Genomic DNA, 16,300 nt, shown 5'->3' on the forward strand with positions numbered 1-16,300 from the left:
GTTATTTTGCTCACCACGCCAACCCAGTTCAGACATGGCCATATGCAAATCAGTCTTGACCCTGTGCCTCATGGGAACAGTCCAGTCCGAACTGCCAAGCCATGTCTTCCCTGGACCGGAATCAAGCAACTTAGGACCGGCTTCAGGGTTTCACCCCTCTTCAGCCAGGATAGCTTGACTCCAGTGGCGTAGTGAGCACGGGACCCACGTTTGGGCATACCCTTCCCACATAGGGCGAACAGCAAAACACACAAGATGATGGACGGAATGTTGCACAATGGCAAAACATTCACCCCCAGTCACAGATCTGGGTTTAATCCATCGGTATTTTGCTCACCATGCCACCTCAGTTCAGACATGGCCATATGCACATCAGTCTTGACCCTGTGCCTCATGGGAACAGTCCAGCCCGAACTGCCAAGCCATTTCTTCCCTGGACCGGAATCAAGCATCCTAGGACCGGTTTCAGGGTTTCACCCCTCTTCAGCCAGGATAGCTTGACTCCAGTGGCGTAGTGAGCACGGGACCCATGTCTGGGCATACCCTTCCCACAAAGGGCAAACAGCAAAACACACAGTGGCGGAGTGAGCTAAAGAATGATGATGGATTAAACCCAGATCAGTTGACTGGGGGTGAGTACTTGCAATGTTCAACACTCCGTCCATCATCCCCTTTGGTTTTGCTTTGTTCGCCCTAAGTTGGCAGGGTATGCCCAGACGTGGGTCCCTTGCTCACTTTGCCACTGGATTCAGGCTAGCCTGGCTGATGACGGCTGATTAGTCAGAAACCGGTCCCAGGATGCATGTTTCCGGTCCAGGGAAGACATGGCTTGGCAGTTCGGGCTGGACTGTTCCCATGAGGCACAGGGTCAGACTGATTTGCATATGGCCATGTCTGAACTGGGGTGGCGGAGTGAGCTAAAGAATGATGATGGATTAAACCCAGATCAGTTGACTGGGGGTGCGTGCTTGCAATGTTCAACACGCCGTTCATCATCCCCTTTGGTTTTGCTTTGTTCGCCCTGAGTTGGCAGGGTATGCCCAGACGTGGGTCCCTTGCTCACTTTGCCACTGGATAATAGCTAGCCTGGCTGATGACGGCTGATTAGCCAGAAACCGGTCCCAGGAAGCTTGTTTCCGGTCCAGGGAAGACATGGCTTCGCAGTTCGGGCTAGACTGTTCCCATGAGGCACAGGGTCAGACTTATTTGCATATGGCCATGTCTGAACTGGGGTGGCGGAGTGAGCTAAAGAATGATGATGGATTAAACCCAGATCAATTGACTGGGGGTGAGTGCTTGCAATGTTCAACACTCCGTCCATCATCCCCTTTGGATTTGCTTAATTTGTAACAGAAAGAGTGTTAGTGCCTAAAGCTCTGTTCAGAAAACTGTGGCCAGTGAACCGTAATGCTAAGGCTGCCTAGTCTTGAACCAGCCTCATGGCTCTTCAATTCTCTATCAGACACCCTCTGCCCCTTTATCTCAAGCATGCAGGTTCCTGCTTTCTCCCTTTGCATTGGGTTGTCCATCTATTTCTTCCTACTTCTTTCCTCTTTGTGTGTTTTTACCTCTCTCGCTGGCAGTCAATGTCTGATGAGGAAAAATAAGTGGCAACCACCTGCTCAAATTTAACCCTGGACGTAGTTCGCGTCGCAGCGCTACGCATAGCTACGCGAAGTGCACTTCGCACTACGCGAGCTATGCGTAGCTACGCGAACTGCGTAGTGCACTGTGCAAAATGCTGTTCGCACTGATTGCACAGTGCCGGATGCTTGTCTGCACTGTGCAATCAGGGCAAACCGCATCTTGCACAGTGCAAGCGGTCCTTTTCTGCTGCTCGAGTTGATTTCTCGAGTGGCAGCTTTCTCAACGCGGACTGGTAGTTTCTCATCACGAGCGGTCGCGAGCATATGCGATCACTCGCAATGAGAAACCTGACCTCCCCGCGTTGAGAATCTCGCCGGGAGGTTTATTTTCCACGCTCGCGATCGGCAACTTGATGTTGCTGATCGCGACCAAGGAAAAAGTCTCTCCGGGATGTCATTTTGCTCGCTCGCGGTTGCCAACTTGACGTTGAGGACCGCGAGCAAGTAAAAAATTACTGCTACGCGTGTTTGCACTGTGCTACGTGCAATTTGCGTAGTGTGAAGTAGTGCAAACTTCGCAAACTACGGGAGTGTAGCGTAGTACTTCGCCCAGGGTTACTCAAATTAAGCACTGTAGAAAGGTAAAGGAAAGAACAGGAGGAGAAAGGAATGTTAACAGGAAAGGAGAACTGAAGGAAGGAAAAAAGGTGAACAATAGGTTGGAAGGATGAAAAAATAATGTGTGTAAGGAAGAAAGAAAGACTGAAAAGAACTCTTCTAAGCTACACATGCTCAGGGTTATAAGAAGTATGTTTCAAATGAGGGTATTTTAATATTCTGTCTACTCTTTTGTGTTCTTTAGATTTCCACTTATTGCCACATGGGTGTGACTCGCTGGTGTTCAAAATTTAGATGTGTTGCAAATTGAGTGAATTATTTGCTGTTGAATGGGAGCCCAGTATCTGTTTTGATGACTTTATGAATTTCTCACCTGGCAAACATTTTATCCAAGGCAGGTATGACAGCCTTTGCACTGGCTGGCGATAGTGACTTGACCAGTGGAAAGCAGGAGTATTTTGCCAATGACAGCAAGTTTGTGCTTGCCATTCCTCAAAATGGCCAAAGAAATTGTCAGCCACATTTTGTCTTGCCCATTCTGGGAATTGAGTCATCTGTAGTAGGAGTGGACATGTACTCCTGTTGACTACTTGACATGGTTTGCAAGCCTACAGTGTCTCTTCTACTAATAGATCTAGATTGGGGAACCAACCATGCTGTTGCAATGCTCGCTTAGTGGCTGCTTACTTAGTGGCTAAGACCTTGTTAATGTCACAAGGAGGGACAGGGGCTTAGGCGCTCCATCATACAGGCCCCATGCAGTTGTGGTGAAACAAAAAGAGTATGCTGTTTGAATTAGGAAAAAGGGGAAAGAAACGGCAGGGGGAGGGGAGAAAAGAGAGAGCGGGAAAAAGAGCCTGGGTGGCAGGCAGGAAATGGTATGTTAGTTATGAACAGGTGCTCCAATAAGGAGCAAGGGCCCTCACACACCCCGAGGGATGTCATGCTTCATCATAGGGCAGCTCCTCGTTGGGCCCGTGCTGCAATGCCCAACAGGCCCCGCAGGGGGGCTCTTTCACTGAGATCTTCTTGGTTTGTCGTTGTGAAGCTTTAAGATGTTTTGGAGGGAGCCGATGTGTGGTGAATAGAAGTGGGATAGTGTAAGTGTGGTTTGAAAATAGCTACAGGATTCTCCAATGGTAGTTTATTTGGAGGGTACGTGTGCCATGACTAAAAACACTGACTGGAAAGTCGTGAACTGGAGAGGGAAAAATTAAGGAATGTGTAAGTTGTCCAGGGGGTCGACATGTTTCATGCCCTATACAGTCCAAAGGGATCTAGGCATTTCATCAGGACCGAAGTATCCTCATCTACTCCTAGGGGACGGCATGTACTGTGTATAGAAAAAAGAAGTAACGTCCCCTAAAGTCTGTACTCAACTGTAGTTCTATTAAATGGTGAAAGCAAGAGGTAAATGTTATACCTTCTGGAAAAAAGTGCACCGGCTAATTAGGGGGGTTGATCAGCCCCAACTGAGACATGCCGGGCTGCTCGCTAGTGTTGCAAGAGAGACCAAACTTAGTCAGAGTGTCTGCTAACATGGGACCTACCTATGTCCGGCCATCCCAGGATAAGACCTTCATGTGCCGGCTCAACAATTTGCTGTCTTCGTGCAACTGGAATTATGATTCTTTTATCTTTCAGTATGAGGCTACAATCAGTCACTGATAGTTATCTTCCACAAACCAGAAATCGCTCAGTTCTTGTTATTGTCCGCCAGTGTGTCATCAAGGTGTTGCCACACATTGTGCTCGGTTTTCCTCTTCACCTCTGTTTGCATCGAGTCACTGAGCATGTCTAATGTTAGGATCTCTAGAGAACAGACAGTGGTGTGGCTTGATTAATGACAATAATGTATTCTTCTGGTCTTCCATGTCGGCAGTGGGTGTCTGGATGTGTAATCCATCAGGTTGTTTTCTTTTCTTAGTTTGTGCATTGAAGAGTAGGTATATTCTTGCAGGTGAAGTCTCCATCTCTCAATATGTGGTAGTATAGCAGAGTTGCGTGCGTCTGGTTGTTATGGTGAAGAGTTTGCCATACTTGAAAATGTGGTAGTCTGCACAGATGCACAGATCTGCCAAGTTTTGCCTTTCTGGTTGCAAATTTGCCTTTTCCATTTGTGTAAGGCTCCAATTGGCATATGGCACTGCGTATGTGGTCTGTTCCTCTCTTGTGATAAATAACTCTGAGTTCTGTACACAATGTGGTGTAAAATAGGACATGTTTGTGGTGTTGCTGACAACTTTTTGGAGAGTTTGGAATTCTAGTTCCCACTTCTGTGTTCACTTGTAAAGATACTCCTATTTTGTGAAGTGTGTCAGAGGGCTGCTGATGGTGACCTAGTTTCTGATATACCTCAATCAGTAGCCAGCCATTCCCAAAAGGACTGTATGTTGTTTATATCCATCCGTGTGAGCTAGCATTTCATTCAGATCCTAGATTTTGTCTGGACCCATGCCCATATCTGAAAAATGTATCCAAAAAAGGTGAGTTGAGTTCTGTGGAAGCATTAGAAACAGTTTTGGCTGATGTAGCACTAAACAAACTTGGCATGAAGCTTTATCAATATTTTTTAAAATACTTCTAACATTGTCACATCAAGAATGTCATCACTGTAGTTGTGGGCATTCATGACTGGCCTGATTAATCTACTGATGCCTTCCTGGAATATCTCCGCTATGGAGGATATTCAGAAACTCAGGGCCATATGTACACAGTGGCAGCTCTTCCACTAAGGTGGAGGAGCGTCACCCCACTGCTATTTGAGCAGTGCAAGAAGGAAAATAAAATGGTAATAATGAGCCGTTATTACTATTTTATTTTTCTGTGAGGGACTGAGCCAGGTCGGGGCTGGGCACAGCTTGGCAGAGTAAGAAGTGTTTTTTGCACTCCTTAAGTGCACATGACTGTTTGGCCGGCCCAGAAGGAATGTTCTCCATTGGGCTGTGTTGCACAGCACTGTGGAGAACATGCCCAGCCTCCCCAGGCACTGCCTGAGCGTCCAAACAGGATGCTCAGACCAATCACGACGCTGCTCATGCAGCTTTGTGATTGGCTGGGCAAGTCTGCTTCTGGTGCCTGCTTCCAGCGCAGAACGAAGAGGCCGCAGGAGAGGCGTGCAGCGGCTGTGGTGAAGAGAAGGTAAGTTAAAAAATTTGTATCCAGTCCATCACCACCCGCCACACCAGTCGCCACTGGATCTACAGCCATTTTAGCAGCCGCAAACAGGAACTCGTCCCATTTGCAACCGCTAAAAAGGGTTGTAGCATGTACCAAACCTATTTTGTGAGTTTACCGACTCGCAAAATAGGGTTTGCAAGTCACTATTAGGAAGGGGCGTGCGAAGGGCCGCCCTTCCTGATAGCGAGTCGCAGGGGGGTGTAAGATTGTTTTGCAGCAGCAACTGTGTCCACAAAACAATTGCATTTACGACCAATTTCGATTGGTGGTAAGCTAGTTGCAAACAGGAAGAGGTCCCCAGGGCACCCTTTCCCCTTTGTGATTGACAGCAAAAAAAAAAATTACGAGCAGGCAGTGGTCCCACTGACCACTGCCTTCTCTTAAAAAATGAAACTAAAAGGTTTCATTTTTCTTTTTTTAGATGCATCCTGTTTTCCTTTAAGGAAAACGAGATTCATTTAAAAAAAAAAAAAAAACAATTTTGTTGAAAAAGCAGTTACAGACATGGTGGTCTACTGACCCCAGCAGGCCACCATCTCTGTGAGTGCCAGCAATTCCAAATAGGTTGCAAAAAGTGACCTGCCGCATAAATATTAATGAGGCAGGTCCTTTGCGACCCATTTGGGAAATGCAAATAGTATCTCAGACACTGTTGTACATCAGTGTTTGTGACTTGCAATCTGCAAGTTACAAAAAAATGCAAATTGTGAGTCGTAAACACTGAGGATCGTCCATTTGGCCCCTAGTCTCTTGTATCAGAACAGCCCAAGCTGAGTGGTGAATTTAGTCATGTACCTTGAGTCCTTATGCGGCTGTAGCTGATGGTATCCCTTATTCAAGTCGAGTTTAGAAAAGATTGCAGAGCTGTTCAGGAGCATGATTATGTCACTCATGTGCGTCCCATGGTGTATTTCTTTTTCAATTGAAGCGTTTGATTCTGTATGTCAACACATAGGCAGACCTGCTCTTCTTGCTTTCCTTTGAGAGACTAGCAGCAGTGGTGTAGGCCCACTCGATTCGTCTATGATGTCAGTGATAAGTAGCTCTTGAATCTCATTTCCTGCTGGCTTTTGAAGGAATGATGACTCTTTCTGTAGAGCTGGACCATGGGTCTAATGGCCTCATTGAGTTGCAATTTTGTTTCAAAAGCTTTTATTTTTTTGCTCCCGGTAAATAATTTGGGGTACTTCCTTACTATAAGAGTGTCTTCAACCATTTTGTATAGGATGGCAACTAGCATGAGTTCTTTGGCAGCTGGGAGGCTGAGCCGACAGCCTGCAAAAGTCACTCCATCTGTTACGTAAATGTGTACATTTATAGGACTATCTTTTGTAGGTTCATGGTATCCTTTATTTTCCCAGGAACTTCAGATGTTAACTTACCTTTCGGGTGCAATTGTTCTCCTCGCCTTTCTCTTGAATGAGTTTAGGTTTCATTCGCCAATATTCTGTGACACCAATGTTGTTCAGGGGTTCACTGCTGTCTAACACAAACAGTGCCACATGATTTCCCATCTTAAGGACATCTCTTGGGCATCAGCGACTGGTGAGTATTGTCTACTAGTGAGCAGATATTCTTTACAGTCACAGAGGTATCATTAGGATGACTTGTGTAAGATTCTTGTGATGATACTCACTGTGACCTTGTTCAGGATCTTCACGAGTTTCTGCTCTTGCCTCTTACTGAACATGCATTGTGACAAGCTCTGTTGTCTCTTAACGCCTGAGTTTCTCTTTTTTTCATGCCGTTTTACATCCTCTCATGGTGGTTTTATTTGCTACACATCTGAAATACTTTACCCATTGCAGGGCATTTTTCTTCATGTGGGTAATCTGAACCGCATGTGTAGCATTCTTGTGTTTTTTGTCTGTGCTTCTTGTTTGGCCTTGCCACTGCTTTTGCCTTAGTCTTTTGACCGGGACCATCTTCTGTGGGTGGCTTTAGTTTTCTTTTTTGCTTTTTTTGTAACCAAAATGCTTTTTCCTCATTTGATTGCTTCTTTTGTGTTTCTGTTTGGTCATGAAGTCGTGTCCTCTTTTCAATCTTGTCTAGCAGGGCAGTTTTCTTAGCAATGAGTTCTGAAGGGATTCTGACAGCTATCCTTCGATGACCCTTAAGCAGAAGGCAGCTTCATCTCAAAATTTGTCGAACTCGCAGTGTAAACCCAAGCTAACCCAGGTTCTTGCTAAGATTATACAAGCAGAAATGTCTGTAATAGAGTAAGTCAAAAAGGCGTGGTGAGAAAAGTGACAATGACAACTATGGTCAGCCCTGAATAATCACTTACAATAGAGTTCACTAAGTCCATAAGGCAAATGTGGGCAGACAATGTGCCTGAAAGAAATCCAATTATCAGACTAAGCACATACTGCAGGGGCTGCCCATAAGGAGCAGCAGTACTTGTAAAGATAAGTTCAAGAGCCTGATACTGAACCAACCATCCAGTTCCAAGGGCATTGCTGTGATATGTGTAACGCGTTCCAGGTCTCCAAGGGGATCACTGTACCCCCATTGCAGCTGCCTTTTACTACCCAATAAGAGTCCAGGAAACATAATTGTAAGTCTTGGTTCTGACGGAAGAACATCCTTTTCAACCATTGGCTTTCTGCAACAAGCCTCTTTCAGAAATATTGAGGCATTATCAATCACATCTTGGCTCATCCCACTCGAATATTCATCTCTCACCTAATGCTATTTACTGCTTGAGTGTATCCTTCTGCCTCCACATAGTGTCCTCTTTGCATTGAAATGATTGAGGGACTATTTTACAGCTATGGCCCTCTCTGTCCACTCTTTCTAGCTCCCCTCCCTGCGTTTCTATTTCTAATGTGGTTGCACTGCATCAGACTCTAAGCCATTTCCTTTTACCATCTTAGAAAAATTGCTTCTTAGCTTTCAACCCCTTTTAATCTGCTTGCAGCTCTGCCTCAAAACACACATTTAAAAGTACAACACTCATTCATTACTCCCTACCAGATGCAATTGTGACTAATGAAGGGCAAGGTCTGGATGGCCATCAAACTGATCAGCACTCATAGGAGCAGTAAAATGTGCTATGGTTGAATGTGAGAAAGGGGTGGAATCCAGGAGCTGGGGACTATCAAACACACAGGGAGTTGGGAGAGCTTGTCTGTGGGCACTCGTTCCTCTTTTAAAACAAAACAGAGCAAGCTGTAAATACCTGACTAATATTATGTCATTCCTGGAAAGCTGTCACCCAACATGACGAATCGTTAGAAAGGCATTTCAACAGGCAGCTTGCATGTAACTGAGAATAATAACTAGGCAAAAAGCACATGTGACCCCAGTGAGCGCAGCAGCAAAACAAGTATCACTAAAGGTTTGAGCTATTGCCGTTGCAAATGATAATGTTTGTTAGACTTTTTTTTTGTTGAAAAATATCCCAGCAGTAGCATAAGTAATAAAATAAAATCAACGAAGTAAGAAACGGGTGCAGTACCACAGGCTGTTACTAAGTATCCCTGTGGAGTTGTAAAGGGCCCTCTATCAGCAACATAAGGTACTGCACCCATACTAATCCTACTGCTAGGATATTTTACAAAAATCGAACAAGCATTATTATTTGCAAACGCCAATAGCTCAAACTTTCAGTAATGCAAAACCTATTGCATTGCAATTGGGATACAGTCTAAAGCAATCCTGTATTTCCTTTTGAAAATCGATACTATGCAGTCATCAAGAACTTGATGAGAATGCTCTATTATATAAAGGGCCGGACAGCTCCTCCGCAATGGCAGAGAAGTGTCGCACAACTGTCTCAGAGCCAGCAGTGATAATTAAAACAATTTTCTATCATTGTTTTAATATCCACCTGCTGGCTCAGCCAGCGTGCTTAGGGAGGGTTGGGGCCATGGGAAGGGGGGAGGAGGACTGGTGCACTTCTAAGTGTGCATGTGAAACACACATGCGCACTTAAGTTTCTCCAACCGGGCTGCATTGAACAGTTGGAGAAACAGCACAGACTCTGTCCTGAGCCGAGCATCAAACCAGCCCGCTCAGGCCAATCCCCGCACTGGTCTCATGGGATGAGAGCAGCGCAGAGATTGCACAGGGAGTCTGTGATGCAGTGTCTGCTGGGACCAGGAAGAACACCGAGGCATGACACTGGAGGGGGCCGACAGCTTCAGGTAAGTTCTTTTTTTCTAAAAATTCTCAACAACCCCCTGCACTCCCCCTGTGCCCTCTCCACCCACCCACCACTTTTTGTTTGTGGCGCCCGCCACTGAAACGTTGGCTACCAGTTCCTGTACGCCATTGCTAAACGAGCTAGGTCTGTTGATTGCTAGTTAATTAATTAATTTTTTCAAGCATCCCCTATGTCTCGATCTATTTACCTATAAATCATCTCCACTCTTGGGCCCTATATTAAGTTTGCTGAGTTATCGTCTCACACAACTGACCATTGTCCCGGCTCTGTCAGCACCCTAATGATCTCATTTTTTTTGCGTGTTTATTTATCGATAGACTCCTTTTAATCCACGCTGTTTCTAACAGCTGAAGGGAATGACAGCTCGCCCTCTATGAGTTTCTAATCCACAATAATAAGGTAATTTTTTTCGGTCTGATCTCGGGGCACCATTATTGTTATCTCCTTTCAGTTAGTGCCTCAGTTCCCTTAATTCTAGCTCATATTTATGACTTTACAGGCACATGCGGGACCCAGCTACACATCCTTGATTATATTCATCAAGCAATGCTCAGTTTTCTATCTCCAGCACCACGTACTTCATTTATGACGTGGGTAAGTAGCCATATCCACATCAGTGATAAGCCCAGGTGGTCACTTTTTTACATCGTTTCTCCTTTTATGTTTACTTAGGTTTTATTCACGTCTGAGGTCTCGCTATTTTTGTGTAAATACAACTCTTAAATCCTTTAACCAATTTCGAAATTACAGCAATGTCTATTGTTATAGGATTCCATCTATAATTAGAACGTGTCATTATCAAGGCTACGTAGTCCGTCTGTATGAACATAGTCTCAAAACCTGTGAAGTTGGTTACCTGGTAAGAAAGTCTGGTAACTTTTTCCCGTCATCTATTGCATGGGCACAAACCTCACAGTCTTGGTCTGAGGCTCTTTTATTATAATAGTTCTATTTCCTTTGCTCACGCGATCTGGTAATTTTTTTTTCTGGTAGCACGTATCTTCATAAGCTGCACACCTTTATCTCTCTTATCTAGTAATTTGACTTTTCTTCCTTCTTATTACACTCTTCCCTCCTGGGTTGATAACTAGACCTAACTATCACACATTTCCATTGGCTCTATAATGTGGACATAGTATCTATTGTGTATACATGCTAGACTCTCTATGGGATAGTGACATTGTGACATTTTGTTGAGATAATATTTTGTTTTTACAGAAATATAATTTTTGGAGGTGGTTCTCCTGAGGAAGGCAGCTTTCTGCCTAAACGTGCGTTGAGACATCTTGGACACCACCCTATAACTACAATTATATTAATCCATGAGATTGCACTATTTAATGTACTGTAATATTTTCTGTCAGACATTGAATCAATTTACCATGCTGATAATATGTACAAAATAATCAACTGAGATATGTGTGAATGAATGGATGAGTGACAGTAGTTAGAATGTTGTGTATATGATTTTTCTGCAACAAAATGTACATGAAATCAAAACTCTTTTTAATGAATTTATTTCATAATAAATATTTTGTATTTTTCTATCCTCACTACCATTATTAATATAATTATGTTCTAGCTCTGTCGTTGAAGTAGCCCTAGAAACTTTACAGTATGTATTTCCCTGCCCAAGTGTACTTCGCATTGATATCAGTGGGCCCTTTTTCTTTTCAGTAATAGAACACCGAGGCATGACACTGGAGGGGGCCGGCAGCTTCAGGTAAGTTCTTTTTTTCTTAAAATGATTATCAACAACCCCCTGCACTCCCCCTGTGCAGTCTCCACCCACCCTCCACTTTTTGTTTGTAGCGCCCTCCACTGATAAGGGGAAATGCCGGGTATGAATATTTTGTTGTCCTAGAGAACAGGAGTCACCTGATCATTTTACTCCTCATGGGTATTTTATAACATTAAGCAGCATGATAGTGCTAATCTCATATGGTTTCTAACACCAAGGTGCCGATTACGATCCTGTAAAACCCGGGTACGAATGGTCGTACGGAGCGTTTTTTCCGTCCGACTCCTACCCGGGAAAAACACCTTACAAACTCGCAAGTACGATTCGCACAGAAACACCATTTCCGTACGAGTCATAAAAAACACAGACCGGCTAAAAAATACATACAAATCTGAATCTGGAAGGCGAATATGCGATGTCCGGACGGAGTCAGGCAGCGTTCTACGGACCAGCAAGTACGATTCGTGCCGACGTCACTCCGCACGCAGCAGTTTTTACGGGAGCCAAAAACTGCCGGGAAATTGAGGACGACGTGAACAAGGAGCACCGGTACGCGACGGACAGCGATGGACCCCAACCTACGCGTCATCCCGGCCCTCATAGCCTACCACCTCGTGTACAAAAACCGAGGCAGACGCCGCAGAAGGTCAGAACAACCCCCGGGGGCAAAGGGGGGGGTGCAAGGGGCAGGAAACAGAACCCACACCCCACAAAATACTAATACATCCTGCACATTAATTACCTCCATGGTCTGGTCACTTCGGGGGGCGTGTCCACCAATCCCACGTCCCGCCACAACGGAAGTGGACGTGGACGCGTACCCGTCACCACCACAATGGTGGTACGGGACGTACCCACGCCCCCCAGAGCGTGGGTACGGCCCGTACCACCATTGTAGTGGTGATGTAGGGGTGCGCGTGTACGGACCGTACCCACGCCTACCCCTACGTCACACCAACAATGACGGTACGGCCTGTACCCACGTCCCAAAGGCATGGGTACGGGCCGCACCCCCAAAGTTGGGGTGCCGTAGGGGTACGGGCCGCACCCAGGCCATCAGCGCGTGGGTACGGCACATACCACGCCTACCCCTACATCACACCAACAATGGCGGTACGGCCGGTACCCACGGCCCAAAGGCATGGGTACGGGCCGCACCCCCAAAGTTGGGGTGCCGTAGGGGTACGGGCCGCCCCCAGGCCATCAGCGCGTGGGTACGGCTCGTACCACGACAGTGGACACATACATAGGGGTGTGTGCCCATCACACCCAGCAGTGGCCAGACATATGAGGGGTGTGTGCGCCTGTCACTCCCAGCAGTGCCCAGACATATGAGGGGTGGGTGCCTATCACTCCCAGCAGTGCCCAGACATATGAAGGGTGTGTACCGATCACTCCCAGCAGTGCCCAGACATATGAGGGGTGGGTGCCTATCACTCCCAGCAGTGCCCAGACATATGAGGGGTGGGTGCCGAGGACTCCCAGCAGTGCCCAGACATATGAGGGGTGGGTGACTATCACTCCCAGAAGTGCCCAGACATATGAGGGGTGGGTGACTATCACTCCGAGCAGTGCCCAGATATAGGAGGGGTGGGTGTAGAGGACCCCCAGCAGTGGACAGAGCCATGGGGGTGTGTACATCACCCTCCGATGAGCAAAACTCCATGGGTGCATGAAGGCATACACAATGTGCGACAATGTTGAGAGTGCCATGACAACACATCACTGACTGCAGTGTCCCACTCCTTCCCCCACTGCATGACACACCACATGTGGGTGTGATGACAAATTACACATGCATACCCACCCCTGGCGGAGGCAGCACAATACACACACTGAGATCATGCAACAAGACAGTATCCTCATGTCAAACACCACGAAACTAAGGGAGCCTAAGGGAACACACACTGTCACCCACATTCCAGGAATGATAGGAATGTACAGGTGCCGGGGCAGCCAACAAGTTGTAGCCTCCCATGGAAGGAAAAGGGTGGAGTACACACAGATACAATGCCCACAATTGTCAGTCAGGTGCCCAAATACCCTGCAGAACACGTATCACATGTGTGTGAGGCAGGGAGTACACACATGCATAGTGCTGAAAAGGGAAAATGTCCACATGAAGTCATGTCAATACACTCCATACACAAGTACACTGTCCAGCAAGGATGCCACAAACGATGCAGGTGGAGACATAGCAGAGCATGCATGGCCAAAGTCGAAGGGATGTGTCACACACCGAGGAAAGGTTGACACAGCTCAGCACAACAATTGGGAAACACCCTGCAGGGAAGATGGCAGGTGCCACAGAGTAAGGAACACACCTTGGGACAATGTCACCATGCAGTAAGAGCTAACATGACCTAAGAATACATGCAGTCACCTTGTGACTTCATGCAGATACCAGGGTCCACCCCATGAGCAGCACACTACAACATTTCCCAGACACACAACACATCATCACCACCCCAACTCAGGGAGCAGCAGCACCAACAGCAATACCAGAAAAGCCATAGTGTGCATAGGGAAAACAAAAAACCACATTCAGCATTTCGAAGAAAAGTAGCTACAGTACACTATTCACCAAGCCCATGGGCCACGGCAGATGCGGAGTCCTGGGGGGTCACGTTGGGACGCGTCTCCCATAGCTTGCCTGCACAGTGCACTGTACCAGATCATCCACAGTGTGGGGGCATCATGTGGGGGGAAGAACCAGGCACCGCAGGGAAAGGAGGGGCATGGGTAGGTGTCGTGGGTGCAGGGACGGACGTCTCCACCACAGGGGGTGGGGCAGCGCCGAAGGAGGAGGTCAGTATGGCGCTGCACACGGCAGCAAGCTCTTCCAGTGTCTCCCCTGCACCCGAAGGAACCACAGGCCCCAAGGAGGGGGGGGGGGGTTGGAGGGATGGGTCGCAGCGCAACTGGGGGAGGGTGTGGACAGGGGGGGGAATCAACTACCCTGCCCGGGGAATCCCTCAAACGCTTGCGGGGTGGTGTCACACTGGGGCTGGGGACGGACTGGCCATGAAGGACTCTCTGTCCGACTGTTGGGCAGGAGAGCCAAGGGGAGTGGTTCTGGAGGTAGTGGGTCGTGAGGACTGCAGACTCCTACTGTGACAGCGTGGCTGCTGTTTTCCCCCCGACCCAGTGCCTCTGCCTTCTCCCCCCTTTGTGTGCGTGACAGGAGGTGTGCGCTTGGCCGTCCCTGGGGGTGTGCTGCCTGTGTCTGGTGGGGTGCGTGCATGGGGACGTCTGGGTGTGTATGGGACAGGCATGGGAGTGGGAAGTGCGGATGGTGCCGGGGTAGGGGGGGGGACAGAGCGCTGCAGGAGACCCACTGCTGCCATCAGTGACGAGTCAATGGACCTCAGCAACATCCGTTTGTCAGACATCGCTGATGACATGCCCTCCATGTACGACACCATCCGTGTCAGCACTCTGGTGTGGCCATGGAGGACACGCAGGACCGATGTCTGACCAACCAGCAACTGGCGCTGAATGTCCACAGACTCTGCATTGACGGCAGCAGGGGAGACAGGGGCAGGGGGTGCGGTGCCTGGCACGAAGGAGACATGTCTGGTGTACCACAAACTCCCCTCAGAACCCAGAAGCCCTTATCCGACTAGCTTAGTGTCACATTCGTCAGCCGAGGTTGAGCTCGGCGGTCCCAATGTATAGACAACCCAGAACAAGCGCATGACAATATTCTCTGGAATGGTGGGAATCAGACACACCTGTTCGTCATCCTCAGATCAGTCCACAACAGAATCGACACAGACACGGTTAAGTTGAAAGAGTTCATTCAATGAACCTCACGTCCTAAGATGCAGTACTGTGGCTAACATAAGCAGACAAATGGTTAAGTTCATAAGCATTAGCATTGTTGCAATATCATAGACAATGAAAGGAGCAATCATGAGAAAATGACAGTGGAAACAGCAACCTTCCTGTCGCCAGTAAACCAATAGTAGTATAATTCGACTAATAGAAGGTCTCTAGGCTTTAACGGGGGACCCCCCACCGTACAGATCAGCTCAGTGGTATCACATCACAGGATCATCTAGTCTCTTCACCTGCGAAAGTTCCCCATCACAATAAAACTCAAACGTGCTGCACTGCAATATGGCAAGCATTCGTCTATCAGGTATCTGTAGTTGCATGCATGTAAAGGCTAATTAGTGGGCCGATCAACCTGCACACAACAACATGCACCGTCTAGTCACCCAGACTGTTTGTATACACAATGTACAGTACAAGCTCGCTGCTCACTGTAAAGGATGTCAAACAACAGACAGTCCTCATGTGAAGCAAACTCGAGTAGGCATTTGAAAATTGATAACACGCAACTACAGTGTTGTGTGCAAAAGCAGCAAAATTGGCAAGATGGCTCACTAACAACTAACGCGGTGGTGCCAACATAGCATTGTACATAGGGAGATAGGAATCAGGACTACACCCCCCCTTGTTCATACCACTAACCACTAGGGGCGCAAAATCGAGAACGCAGAGTTCAAGTTTGATGGAACAGAACCAAGGGCATGAACTGGAAGTCCATAGAAGGGAAGCGAAAAAGTCAGAAAAGAAATGTCAATGATGAACGATGTTGCAGGGAAATGAACCATGTAAAAGGGGAAAAAACATAACCTCGATGGATGCAACATGAAATGAGCAGGGCTAAAGTCAATCCATCAAGGTTTAAGCACAATAAGTTGCAACAGCTTCCAAGAGGAAATCATTAGAACGTTCCGTAAAATTATCTGCCATCCAGTTCAGTAGGGGGAAAGAACACATGTGTTCCTCAACAATCGGGGCATCCAGCACCATTTGTGGACAACAGGTGGGGACATCAAGATAACTTCTGGATAAGAATTCAGTTGCAGCCGTTCCGATGTCCCAATTCCCTAGGACTCCATGTGCTGCAGCACAGGCCATAATCCTGACGCCAGAACAGTCCAACTCATGAGCCACTAAGGGGCTCATCAGTCGATCATAATCCGGGTCAGGAGG

At 47.2% G+C, this 16,300-nt stretch overlaps 1 long non-coding RNA gene across 1 annotated transcript in view; it reads left to right on the forward strand.

Annotated features, from left to right (window-relative positions):
- Nucleotides 1-16,300, forward strand: part of LOC146861055 (uncharacterized) — a 58,215-nt gene that overhangs the window by 13,480 nt on the left and 28,435 nt on the right. The window contains exon 2 of the long non-coding RNA XR_014979230.1: nt 11,230-11,275. This is a non-coding gene — a long non-coding RNA (uncharacterized LOC146861055). The remainder of the gene's footprint in view (nt 1-11,229; nt 11,276-16,300) is intronic.

This window comes from Triturus cristatus, chromosome 3_1 (assembly GCF_964204655.1).
Source record: "Triturus cristatus chromosome 3_1, aTriCri1.1, whole genome shotgun sequence".
NCBI lineage: Eukaryota > Metazoa > Chordata > Amphibia > Caudata > Salamandridae > Triturus > Triturus cristatus.